The following is a 14,592-nucleotide window of genomic DNA, read 5'->3' as shown; positions in this document are numbered from 1 at the left end:
TGCCGAGTAGGGGATGAAGAGAGGGAGGGAAGAAATTAACTATTGTTCTTTAGCGTTCCAACAGGTGCAAATAGAAGAAACCCTCTCCTGCCTCAGTTTCCCCACAAAGCATGCCCGGAGAGTCCTGTCTCCCTTCTATCAGCCTTAAGATGTTCCAGAAAATCTGTTTGGACATTTAAAGACTCAGGAGGGTAGCTAGTTTTGTTTTGAAACTGTTCTTGTTATCTCATGCTTATCCAGCTGTCTTCAATGTTAAGTTTTAAATCTCTTTTTGTTAAAAATAAACGGGTGAAATGTTGGGGCCCTCCCCCTGCCATGTGGTCCTGGGAGAGGGGCCCTGAGGGGAGGCACGGGGTTTCCCTGCCCCTGCTCAGCCTCGTTCCCCATTGGTTTTCCCTGCGTGGGCAAGGACCCTCGGGTGCCGTGATTGCCGCAGTTCCTTGGCAGAAATACAGCCATGTCGCTGGAGAAACATCTATCAAGAATCTTTCCATATATATTTCTTTCCACAGGCCTCGTTGTCTGATACGCGTGTTGCAGCATCTGCACTGTAACACTCTGGGATGACCCTGCTTGAGCAGGGAGGTTGGATCAGATGACCCCATGTGGTCCCTTCCAACCTGACCCATTCTGTGACTCTGGGATTCACAAATTCATTTCATACAGGTGAGCACCCTGATCTGCTGAATGTGTAGAAGAGAGTGGGAATATGATGCCGCAGTTGTGTCATTCTTCCCATGCAGTTGTCAGGCCCTGCAAAATCTTTTGCTCCCAGAAGTGTTTAAAACACAGTCTAATGCTATGTAAAGGTTAAAAAAGTGTTCAACATGAACATGGATTTTTAAATGAAAGTATATGCTTAAGTGATTTTGATATTTCTTTAGATATTTATTAGCAGTTTATTGTTGAATACCTTTTTTAGTTAGTAAAAAGCTTCCAAAAAATGGTTTTATAACCCAAATTTTAAACCTACACATTTAAAAGCCTATGACTCTTTCTATATAACACTTTAATAAACCTCACATGGATCATAAACAAACTCTTCTATGTATTGCAATCTTTTACATAGTGAAAAATGTCATTTAGAAAGAAACAATAATTCTATAATTCTCTATTTTTTAAAATCAAATTACCTGTGGAAAATTGGTTCAGCCCACAAGAATAATAATGCTGAACTACAAAGAAATATTTGCAGAAATGTTTGCATCTTACCCATCCTTGCAACTCGTGTTTATATAAGTATAAGGATGTTTAAACTTACTTCTTACAGGCATAAAATTAGTGACACATTGTCCTGGGTTGCAGTGTATTCTATAACCCTCCTCATGAGCTGTTGAAATCAGGTGGGGCAGTGTTTCCTTGCCTCCTCCCCCCAGACTATCTTTCTGTTAATGATCCATCAATGCCCTGCTGCCCGACTCAGGGTTAACTCCCTCCAGACTATCTTCTGCTTAATGGGCCCATCAACACTTGGCCTCATGACTCATCATCCCATTGTGAGATGCTCCACCCAGAGGGAAGAACCAAGCATTCCATCCTGGATATAATCTGAGATTCTGAACACCACAGACAATCTTTCCACTGGATTTCCAGAGGACAAGAGCTACATAACCACCACTGGGCCTTCTGAGGAAGAGCAGACCCCTTTTCTACAGAATCACCACTTCAACAGAACCACATCCATCACTTCAGGAGGACTGCAGCCACCATTCTATCAGACTGCTACCACCACCCTGACTAACAGGGTGTCAGGTCATATCCTGACTCTGTCAGTTTGAACCAGTGTTTTCTTTTATTTTTTTTCCTTTTCTTTAATTTCCCTATTAAATTGTTATTCCAAGTTGGTGCCTCCCACTGGTTTGTTTTCAAACTAGTACACACATGCTGATGTAAGTGAACTAAATTTTAATAAAATTATTTTAATAAAATCTTAAAGGAACTAAACTCAGTACATCACAAAAGTGAAATTTAAACCTAATTTCATTTTTAAAATCGAGTTGTTGAAAAATTGTATTAAATGCAACCTGCACACACTGCAGGTTGGATATGTCAATTTCTCCTACAGGCACTATTTTAAATATCAACCTTTTAAGCATTTGTTTTTCAAATAAACAAGGATTCTTCATGAACTGAATTCTTCAGTGAATTAAGCATCCAGCAGCCTCAGTAAATGTTCACATTCATAGGTGCCAATTGTTCTCCATGGTAGCTTCTAAACTGACTTTCTTGAGAGTTTTAGCTTTTGTAGAAGAGTTGAACACATAAAGCCCTGTCTGCCTGAGTTCTTCCTCCATATTTTTATTTTACAAGGTCTTTGCTCTAACAAGACGAGTACATACATAAACAAGATCAGCAAGTACTGGTGAGGTATTATTTGAAGAAATTATTTTGGTCTTCAGGGAGTCTAAACCTCAGTTCACAGCTCTGCTCCATTTACTGATTTGGATGTGCCCTCGTAGCATTCTTTATTTATCCACTTTGTTTGCTAACTCACATCTGAGTCTTTCCTATCTAGAAAGACATACAGTAACTATAGTTTTTTACTCATTCAAATTATCCAGAGGGCTCAAAAACAGACTACACTGTGGTCTATTCAAGCAGTAAGGTAGCAGAGATCCAGGTGTCCAAGATGATGGTCATTGAGAATGAAAACTGTCATACAGTATACAATATAAGTCAAATATCCAGTTTAAGACATGTTGCTAGCACAGTTATCAATTAGTCATTCCTGACACTGTGGAACTTGCACAGAGGGAGTTAGTCATCTTGTAGTGTCTTACAAAGTCATAAGAGTGTAAGAACATAAGAAAGATGTAAGACCCTCTGTGAAAATCTTAGTGAATTTATTCATAGCAATGCTCAGTTCAGTGTGTTCTAAAAGTAATTTTCTCAGGGAAAAGAGAGACTTAACTGTCTCTCTGTGGTCTGCAATAAGTCTGGACAACAGAGAAATGTCAATTGACATTTACTTTTTAGAACACTTGTGTAATATTTATGACCAGCAGAAAAATTTGGTTCCATCTTCTTGTACCTGATAAGTTGTAAGTGCTGTAAGTCTTACAGAAATTCTGTTCAAGCATATTTGACAGCACTTCCATTTCCACATTCTATCAACAATCCTCCCTTCTGACCTTCTCCTGTATGGATTCTAAATGCATTTTTTTTCCCGAGCATGCATGCTGTACATATCTCAAGTTACAGTTAGAAAGAGAAAAAAGCTGAAAAAAAATGTCAACTACAAAGGAGCTTACAACACAAGATCTGTCCATCAAATCTAATTTAGATTTCTTTCCTTGCAGTAACCAAGTTGTAGCTGATAAACTTATAACCCCTGTTGCTACTGCAACAGCTTAACAAAATGATGGCTGTGAACTGAATTCTTTATTCACACTTGCAAGCATAATGTTGAGTAAACTTCCCCCAGTCAGTATCATTGCATTAGTGCAAATAAGGATTCTCTTATCATGCAGTCATTTGGGGGGGAGGGATGGGAAGGGAACCCATATTTCAGCATTGTGGAATGAACTTGGATTTAATTAGTTTACTCTAGAGCATTTATAATTTAGAACTTCTATACTCTATAACCTTCCTTGTCACTTCCTATTGTCTGAACCATTCCAGTCCAAGCAACATCTTATTTCAGGCTCTGCAATACATGTCCTGATGGTGGTGCTGTATATGGCAGTTGTGTCTGAATCCTAATAATTTATTTGACTGAGTAAAATTTCAGCAAGTATATTGAAAGTGCTTTATCAAAAGGATTTAATGAGGTGTATGAAAGTGTCCTGCAGTTTCCTTTCTGTCATCTATGAAAAAGTAGACCAGCATTCTGTTGCCAGTGTTTTATCTGATCAGACAGCTATTGGGATCTTGTTCAATTAGTCATGTGGTTTTGATATTTGATACAGGGTAGGCAATGGAAACATTTGTGTCTTGAATATTTTATTTTCCTGGGATGGCCAGCTTCCAAATGCCTAGGAGAAAGCTGACAAAACATTTGTGTTGAATGCTTGGCTTTGTTTTAAAACGCATCTTGCCTATTCAACAGGTATTGGAAAATATAATGACAGTGTTTTTAATATTTTCCTTCATATTTGCTAATCTTTGTTGTCTGGTTTGTTGTCTGATACTTTCTGCCAGTAATATGTCTTTTTTTCTTCTCTCTAGACTTTGCTATTTGCTAATCTGCCTATGTTTGGCATGAAAACTATTTTCCTCCTGCTGATCTTGAACATGTCTTTACCTGGTTCTTTTGAAAGCTTCACTTTCCCTCCTCTGAAAATTTGGTAGCTTATTTCACTCTTAGCTGGTGTTTAGGAAGTGAACAGTTCAGTTTACAGATTCCTACTAAGTTACAGGAATCTCTTTATACATATTTCTGTTCTGAGTTTAAATAAGCCTTCTCTGCACAGTAGTGCTAAAACACTTATAAAAAGATGAATTTTGGCTCAAATCCATCACTTCAACATATATTACTATTAAACCTCTTATTAACTTTCATGGCAGCACTGTTATCAAATGCACCTGAAAGCCCATCCACAATACCTAAAATTCACTTCAATGATGAATATGTAGTTTCTGACGATTTTGCCCAGTATTTATTTATCTATTTTTCTCTATAATTAGTAATACTTCCCTTACAATTATTCACAACAGAAATTTCTCTCACAGCTGCTCATTGCATTCCTCACTGTCATTTTTTATGACAATGAACATGCATGTTCATCTATTGCATTTCCTTACCACCTCCTCATATTACTCTGTAACCTGAAGGACTCACACTGTAGTGCTTTTATAATTTCTTTTCTTTTTAATGGATATTGATTGATAGTTGTTCATTCCTTTCTCTCTCTTTTTTTTTTTTTTCTTTATTTAACACCAGTTCAGTGCAAACAGTTTTAAATTCACAGAGAAATGATTCAAATATGACTACTTTGGTTTTCTTGGCTCCTAAGAACAAATGTTAAGGAAACTTCCTTGTCTGACCGTTCAGGAGCCACTCTGGCAATCAAGTTCCCACTACCAGACTTTCAGTGCTGGGACTAAGGCCTCCTTGCAGCCAGCAGCCTCTGTGATCCGGCGAGTGCCCTGTTGGACTCCCTACATGCCCCACTCTCACACAGTCAGACCAGGTTTCCTTATCAGTTCAACCACAGGTTTCCCGTAGCAGAATCCCAGATGCCGGGTTCCATAAAGACCTTTATTCACAGTGCAGTAACACAGAAACAGCTGGAGCTGGTGCCTCTGAGGAGGGACCCCGAATGAAGGAACCCCGAGGCTTTTTATACCCTCATAGTCTGTGCACAAAGGTCTCGCTCTTCCAGTTGAGTCCTCAGCTCCTGCTGTCTCTTCGTGTCCTGTCTCCTGGCAGGCCCCAGGTCCCCTTTGTTATGCAAAGGGTCAGCAGGTCACAGCCTCTTGCCTCAGCTCGGGCTCCTGCCTCCCCAGAGCTCAACCTCCAGCTTACTCTGCAGTTTGCACATTGAGCTACTTGCACCAAATGTATTCTTCAACACAAAGAAATAAATGTGGCTGTAAATAAATTCTGATGCAGTATGAGCAGCCTGAAGAACTTTTTTTTAAAGTTTTTTACTTGTTTTGGCTTGCTTATTTGTTTAAATGTAAAATTTTCGCAATAGACAGGGAGATTTGTAATCTGCTCTGCGGCACATGATTCTGTCTCCTTATGGGGAGTAGTTCTACATGAGTATCTTAAGGTCAGTGATAGAAATGAAGAGAACAATAATAGATGAGCACAAATGGTGTTATTAACTGTGCAGTACACAGACATGAGATTCATATTCTTTCTTGTTTTGTATGCAGCTTTTCTAGTCTTCATTTCAATAGAGAAATGTGAGAACTATTTGTGTTCTTTCAGAGAGGCTCCAACAATTAACTTACTTTCAATGTTTTTCATGTTCCACTTACTTAATAGAATCTGGTGTTTGTCATCTAGTGATCCTGTAGCTACAAATTCTTATTTTTTGAAAGAAAGGATATCTCACTTTTACTCTCATAATGCCAAAATTAAGGAAACTTCAGGTTTGATCATTGTAAGAATTATATAGGGAATATATGTATGCAAAAAAGTCTGAAAACTTAAAGGAAGAAACTTTCAGCTGTTTAAGGAAATAATGGATGAGATCAGCAGAAAAACTGCCTTACAGGATAAAGGAGGAGAGGAGACCTTGGAGCTGCTTAACAACATTTTTTGTATAGTACAAGAACTTCTGATTCCCCTGTACAAAAAATCAGTCATGGATGGCAGGAAATGAGCATGGCTGCCTCCCTGGCCAAACAGAAACACGAGAGGGAAATGCATAAGCAGTGGAACTACAGACATGTGTCCTTGGAAGAATATAGTAATACTGTTTGAGGGTGTAGTTTGAGGGTTTTTGAGGGATCAGGAAAATCAAGGCACAAAGAGAGATATACTTGGCAAGGGATGTGAACTGTAAGAATAGATTCTACAGGTATGTTACTCAGAAAAGGAACACAAACTACATTGTACCTTCTCTGATAAATGGGATGGGGTATGTGGTGACACTGACGTGAAAAAGGCTGAGATATTCAACAATGTCTTTGACTCAGTTTTCACTATCTGCCAGATGCCTAAATCTCAACTCACTTGCTGAGAAATGAAGAGGTAGGACGTCAGATCTGAGACCACTTCAGGAACCTGGATGTATACAAGTCGATACGAGGGGTCACAGTGAGGTGTATTTCTGAATCCTGAGTGACCTGGCAGATATAGTTGCTAAGGTGCTCCCCATCCTATTTGAAAAATTATAGCAGTCTGGCAAAGTCGCCAATGACCGATATGTCCTTTGAACGGTCCTTTCCAACCCAAACCATTCCAAGATGCATTCTTTGATTCTATAGTTCTGTAAGATGTTGATCCCATACAGACATGCAGAAGCTTAAGTGAATGTGAGTGAAAATTATTTTATTCTTTTCTTCTGTCAAGATTTTTCATCCTTTTCTGTGCTCTCAGTATAATTAACAAGTGAGAATCTGCCCACGCTATACCAGCAGAGAACAGAATAACACAGCTTTAAAAAAATTTCAACACCTGACTCTTCTATAATAAAGAAGCCCAAATGACAAAATTTTGCAATCCATTCTCAAACCTCAGCCAATTAATTTGCATAAATTAAATTAACAAGTCTTAAAAAAGCATATTCTTCCACAGCTCTTGGTAGGTGTCAGTCTCGTAATGTAATATAAAAACAGACTTGGGTCATTAATTTCAAGAAGTGATAAATCATTCTCAGGAGCTATGTCACTAACAACCACCATTTACTAAACTTGAAAAAAATAAAACACTTTTTTTTTTCTTTTTTTTTTTTTTCCCACTTACAAGGGGTGGAACATAAATTCCTTCAAATAGCTATGAAGTGCTCTGGATAATGATGAGTTGCCTGAGTTCCAGAGGGAATGTGTGATATTGCAATCTCTATGTTTTCTTTTGTGGGAAAAAAAAAACCCTAAAAAACATGTTCTAATGGAAAAAAAGTGTTTGTTTTCACACACTGCTTTCAGTATTCTTAATAAATGAGGGCAGCTAAGCATATAGTTGGTGAACAGAAAAGGAAAAGAAAGTAGGCCTTTGTAACAGTGAAATACATATACAGAAGTTAACTGATAGAGACTACATTTATCAATTACTATACAACCTGCCAGCTATTATCTTTCTTCTGTCTAAGAAGTTTTATTGTATTCTGTGAAGGATAAAGAATATGTTAAGGCAACTGGAAGGATGGATGAGATGCATGTGTTGCTGTCTATATTCTACAATTTTGGGTGTCATATGCCTACGTAGAATTTTTTTCTGTCCCCAGGTTAGTCCAGCTGGATACTGTTTGCTGTTTCTGCTCTGAAAGTACTGTACTAGTTTTTAACCTTCCCCTTTTTCTTGTAGTTAGAAGGAGTGGAATGATCCAAAAACTTTATACAACTTTAAGGATGGTAAAGGTAAGATTAAAAACCTTACAGTTACTTAATAAAGTATTTGATTTTCATCTACAGCGAAGTTCTTCATTGTCAGAGATGTATAAGGTATCTTCAGTGTGAGATACAGATTCACAAGTCTCTCTTAATTGACTAATGTGAATTTCAGATAAAACTGTAATTTCTGCTCTGCAAATGACAGAGTCCAAAATAATATTGGTTCCAATTCAGAAAGAATGTGACATTTTGACTTCCCAAAGATTTAGACTTGGATTTAAAAAGTGGAAAAGTTTATTGGAAAATTTTATTTGCATATATCTAACAATAAAAAGCTCTGTAGCACCGTTTCCATCCTATTTTTCTTTGCTCATGTATCAGCACTGATGGTAATCAGTACACAGCTGGTGTCTGTAAGCAAATTTGAGAATCTCCTAGCAAACTTGTATATGAATTTGAGTAGTCCATTCCTAAGTTATTTCATTTAAAAAGCAAAGTTTCTACTATAGAGGGAAAAGAAGTTCCGGTAGTCTACAGGATAATAAAAGTGATAGATAAGATTTTGAGACACCCTTCCACTATAAATGCGACACTGCACTCCTAGCAGAATCCACAGAGGACTACCATGTGTCTGTGCTCTACATGTTATTACAAATGAGGGCCTCCAAAACAAAGTGACAAAGTAGAAAATGCCAGGGCAATTTATTTGCTTTTGAAAAATAATATTACTTTTCACGAGCAAATAAATTTTTCAATGCTGTTTGATATGTAAATTCTAAACCTTGTGTAATTATCAGAAACAAGGTATTTGCCCTTCATGAAAATATGTAACTTGTTGGCACTTACTGCATAGATGCAGTGACCCTCTACTTTCTTGTAAGGACAAACTCAGAAAACCGACAGTTTGGGTTTGCCCACAAAAAACACTGAAGAACCCCACACAAACAATCACTAGTCAGGAATAAATTGCAGCCTAAGCTGCTGCAGAATTTCCTTTAGAAGCAGAAGTGGTGGCTACAGCCTGGTGCGTGGGATGCACACATCAAACATATGGATTTGAATCTGCCAAAGCAGAGGCAGGTTGCAGAGAAATTGGTAAACCTTGCCAAGAGTTGTCTTCTGTTGCCTACTGTTGTCACACTTTTGGCTCTGCTCAGGTCTCCTCTGATCATCAGAATGAAGATGGCATTGAGCTTCCCACCAGGGCCTGGGATTCTCTGGAGTTTTTAGTGCTACTTGCTAGTGAATGTTCTGGCAGAAGATGAAGGCTGTAAGAGGACGGAAGGGAAATCAGAATGCTCTGGCAGCAGACTGGAGAAAAGTTAAGCCTGAGCTTGGTGTGTAAAGTTAAGGATAAAATGAACTGTATAATCTAATAAATTTGATCTTCTGAATGGGGCAGAAAGTAAACATTCTTTACCCTTACCACTTGTCTTCACATTATCATTACTAAAATCTGAGATTTACAGTGTCAGATGCCAAAAATTCTCACCAACCTGATTTGGCAGGCAGACTTTACCAACAACCCTCTGATGTTCCTGCTTTTATTATATAAATGTGGTACTACTGTTCTGTTGAGCAGCAGTCTAGTGGTGGCTTCTGTAATAATTTATTTTTGTACCCCTTGAAACTATGTCTTTTTATAGCTAACTTCATGTTTTACAGGATGGTCCCATCTTTAAAGGTTTTTGTAAAGATGCAATATTAACTACAGTATATTTTTCTTGTTTAGCAAAATCTAGGGATACTTTATTCTGGCCTGCTTTTTTTCTCTCCCTCCTGCTACTTTGTGGTGGAGCTGATGGCAGCTGTGAAAACTGATTTTCCGTTTATCACTTATGTAAAAAAGAAAAAGCTGCATTAGGAAAAGGTGCCCAGATTTTGCATTACCCTACTATGCAGTACAATAAACTAACTAGCTAGCTAGCTAGATAATTCATAGTATTGCACACAGTGCTTGGTGAAAAATTAAAAATATTTGCACTTGCTCTTTACCTGATGTCGTATGTAATGCAAAACAATAAACATTTTCTATTTTATATTTCTTTTCCCCCTCCCCACCCCCCCACTCCCTCTTTGGAAAACCTGCATAGACAACAGTAATTTTTCTATTTCGTTTCCCATGAACATTTTGTGGCATGTTTGTAGTTTTATTTATATATTTTATGTCCAGCTTATACTAGTGGAAGACGCATAGTTAAACTTGTTTTTAGTTAAATCTATTAAATCTTATCCATTTGCTTGAGAGAGTTGATTAATTAAAAAAAAATACAAACCACCAAAACCGAACAAAAAACCCAAAAAATACATTTTAAATGAATATAGGAATTATAATGCTAGTTACCCAGAAGGAATGATAGATGTGTCTGTGAGATGAAGTAAAAAAAAATGTATTTAATACAAATCATCCATCAGAACTTTTAATGCAAAACCAGGCTTTCAGAAAATAGATATTCTGTATATTGTGTCTTAATTTCCCGAATAGAATTTTTGTGGATGTCGTAATAGTGCATCTTGAATAAGATCCAATGTCAGTGTTATTTACTTTAGTCGTCTCCTTCAACAAAGTTCATGAACAGTTACACAGCAAACAGTCCCAAGTGATACTGAAACTAATCTGGTTTTTTTTGGCCATTTCTGTTCTCTAATGTAGCCATTCAAAACATAGGGAGCAGAATATGCTGATATATGGGCTAGAAAAGACCTATCAAGTAAAAGACAAACACATTTGAAGGTCTCCATGCTTAGGATTATTTGCCTTATGTTGATGAATATCCAAGTCTTAGTAGCCTTTGGTGAAGATACTAGAAAGTGCAACTAGGCAGGAGCAGTCAGTGTTTTTCCTTGCTTGTGCTGTACTGCATAGGCACATGAAATAATTCTGACCCGCAAAGAAGTGAGTGGGAAAGACTTCCTCCCAGACACCTGTCATCAGGGGAATCTACTGAGTGTGCTATTTTGTATCTGCCATGGGGGTAAGGGGCTGGTGCTATGGTGCTACAAAAAGCAGTCTTTCTAGTAAAACTTAGACTAGTCCTTTTACTTTGTCTTCCTTCTGCAGCCTGACCATATAAACAACTACTGAGAGTACGGTAGCATAGTCACCTCCACATAATTATAGACCCTTCAAGGAGGAAAAGAAAGAAATCCATACTCCTGAATTGTCTTTTCAATAGCGCTGGAGCAAATGGTCTAAAGAGGAACAAGAAATGATAAAGCAAGGATGGCTGTGAAATCACACCCTGATGAGCCTGGAAAACATAAGTACAAAATTAAATAGCCAATATTAAATAATTAACTCCGTTGCCACTTCCATTTTAAAACAGAATGTACCATAGTCACAGCCATGGATATGTCTGCTACTGTTTTCTCTGAGAGCATAGAATAATAAGGAAAATGGTAAGCAATCACAGTATCTACTCTTTTCACAATGCATCTCATCTCTGTTAAGCCTCCTAATAAAATGTGGCCTTTAAAACAATTTCAATAGCAACTGGAAATTCTCTCTGTCTTAGTGCAAGGTTTCTGTATGGCTTCATTGTGTCTTTAGTACAGATCAGCATCTCAGGCTTTGGTAAATATTGGAACTGATGAATTTTACCTGTCAAAAATGCACTAAGCACCCAGTAGTAAGCAAAACATAACACCTAAAGTGTTCTTGGCCTGAGCATTCAATGAAGCTGTATCAGTGTGTTTAAAAGACAGCCTTGTATCTTAACATTTGGAGTACACATGAAACTGATCCATCTCAAGATCTGGGCCAATAGCTAAATACAGCTTAGCTGAAATTATAAATTATTTTTCTGCTAGGAATACAATGCCAAAGTTTCAAGGTTTGGGTGGGTCAAAGCCTGTCCAGCTAGTGAAACATTCGTTCAAATCTCCTCATGTCTCAATTATTTTGCTTCCATTTTCCCAAACTGTACCCATCCAGATTCTGCATGTATCTTTTAGTCATAACTGGTGACAACACAGAACCTCTTTTCAGGCATATTCAACCTGGGTATGAGTACATACTTTATAATGAGCCCCCTTCTTTCACATGACACCGGCAATAGCAGCCAAACATCTTTCCTCTTTTTCTCTATGATTCTTTTTTTTTATGATGAAAAAATAAACAAGATAAGGAGAATGTGGAGAATGGAAGCATATGCTGACAAAAATTGATTTTTACCTCCATGAATTTGTCCCCAGTGAGAATGTTTATTTTCTTCCCCTCATTATCTAAGGATACCAGCAGTGACCCAGTTATACTTCCTTTTATATCTGAATTTTGAATTGTTTTCCCTCTCAGTCCCCCCTCCATATTTAAGTTTTTGTTTTACTGACCTGGAATCATTACTTAGTTAATCTCTAAGCAGTCCAAACTGAGGTGAAATGTAGGGAAGGAAATGTTCTTCCAGTGTCTTTCCATCCCTAGGCTTGTATTTTGTAGTGAGAAGAGGAAGAGAAAGTAGAGCCCATGGAAAAATGACAGCAGGAAATTTGAACTAAGAAAAATTGGAGTACAACCAAAATTTGAAGAACTGTAAGAGAAAACAAGCCATTATTATGAAAAGAACTTCATAAAACAGAGAAAGGAAAGTGATATTAAGCTTAGGACAGAAAACACATAAATTCTTCTGCTGTTTACACGTACTCCACTATAAATTTTTTTTTGCTGCAATTGTTTCCATCTATGGAAGACTTTCTTAGAACCAGTGAAAATAGGATAGTTAGTTGCAGGTTTTGAATATATTATTGCTGGCTTGGGGTACAAATTAAATTATATCCTTTGAAGTTTTTTAGAAAAAGGACAGATCAAATCTTCTGTTCATGTAGACTATCATGACTCCATTGACTATGCTGATACCTACCTGTGAAAACATCATATAAAATTTTTATTATGTCATGTTTGGAAGATTTATGAGTAATTACTTTTATTTATCTTTTTCTGTGGGTCATCTTTTGTCTCAGATAAGACTACATGCAGTTATCTACTAAATAACTTTCCAAATTTAAAACTAGACCTTAGACATCTACACACATACAAAGGAAGTATTTTAATTTATCTCCAGACTGGTTAATTTTACAGGGAAAAATAATGTGTTTCATGAGGTAGGAGATTTTACAAATGTATTCTGCAAATACACTCTCTTGTATGTGTAAAATAGGCAAGAAAACCTTTTGTTTATGCAACAGGCTGACTGTTGTTACAGTAAAAACACAACCCACAATTGTTCGTACACTTTTATACAAGTTTTAAAAAAATTCCTATTTATTTGGACCATGATTTTGCACAGCTACTATCAGTCTAATTGAATCACAGGAGTCTGTTATAATTTGCCTTGAGCATATTTGGCACAGGAGCTCCTGAAAATTAGTCACTTTGCACTTCTTTTGGCACAAAACCAGAAATTATTTTCTGTGCCAGTGGCACAATGTGACTAATTTCTGAAGGACAGGTAAAGGAAAGTTTTCCAAATGTTTCAGATACTTTGGAAGGTTCAATCTGGATTTGATTTTCAGAGATGTGCAAAGCCTCAGAGAAAAGCCTTCTGCTTTTCCAATCAATTCACGTTCCGTAGAAAGAATTATCAAATTTTATGAGCATAATCTCAAAATATACCACATCTCTTTGGTAGTTCTAAAGACAAGCACTGATTAATGGTAAAGTCTTGACAGAACAAAAAAATTCACTCTATAATTCCTCATCTAGAGAGTTGTTCACTGTTCCATACAGAAGAGAAACAGATATTTTCCTGGTAAAGAGATCTCTTTATTTTCAAGGAGCAGGAAGGACATTGCCAACCACTATTTCTTACTGTTTGTTCAGAAAATGCAAGCAACTAATTTCTGTCTTTTCCTTAATCAGACGGGTAGTCCAATGTTACTTTATTTATGCTACATCTGAAAAACATAAATAAAATGTTTTGTAAGTATGTGATGTAAATACAAGATAAAATTTTTAATATTGTGGAACTCACAAAGCTATCACGGTTAATATTAGGGTTTCAAGTTTCTGTACTATAGAATTCAGATTTGTAGTTTTAGGTATCGGTTTAGGAAAGATGGAATGTAATGAAGGGCTCTTACAGAGCCAGACACTAACAATGGATTTATTTTTCCTTTAAATGCAATCTAGTGCAGGGCTGTCTTGTGCTTCCAATGTCTGTGCTTACAGAAACCAATTGAAGAGAGAGAGACTACATTGTGTCGTGAGATTGCACTTCACTCTGCTTTGGGCCATTTTAGACTCACTTATAAATGTGGAAAAAAAAAAAAGTGTGATACATATCCTATAAATTATACTAGTAAGCAAAATAGAGGCCAAGCCAGAAATATTAGGTGAGTAGGCTTCTTTCTGAATAATTTTTGTCTCCTAATAATAGATAAATTTATTTGCAGTAATTTATTCCCTGCTAAATAGATTTGTATTATAGTTCCCTGGTCCAGAGAAATTTAAAAAAGCTCTGTTTTAAAATGGTCCAGATTTTAAATTAATCTACATTTTAAAAATAGTATGCTTAAAGGTGGCTTGACTTGAATTCTGTCAAAGCTTTGGATCACTCATCATTCTTAACCATGTTATTTTGCTCATAATATATTCTCATTGCCCAAATTGAGTGAGATGAGAAACATGCTTCAGTGGAAAAAATATGATAC

The sequence above is a fragment of the Corvus brachyrhynchos genome, unplaced genomic scaffold (assembly GCF_000691975.1).
Source record: "Corvus brachyrhynchos isolate BGI_N302 unplaced genomic scaffold, ASM69197v1 scaffold194, whole genome shotgun sequence".
Taxonomy (NCBI): domain Eukaryota; kingdom Metazoa; phylum Chordata; class Aves; order Passeriformes; family Corvidae; genus Corvus; species Corvus brachyrhynchos.
This window is presented reverse-complemented; position numbering follows the sequence as displayed.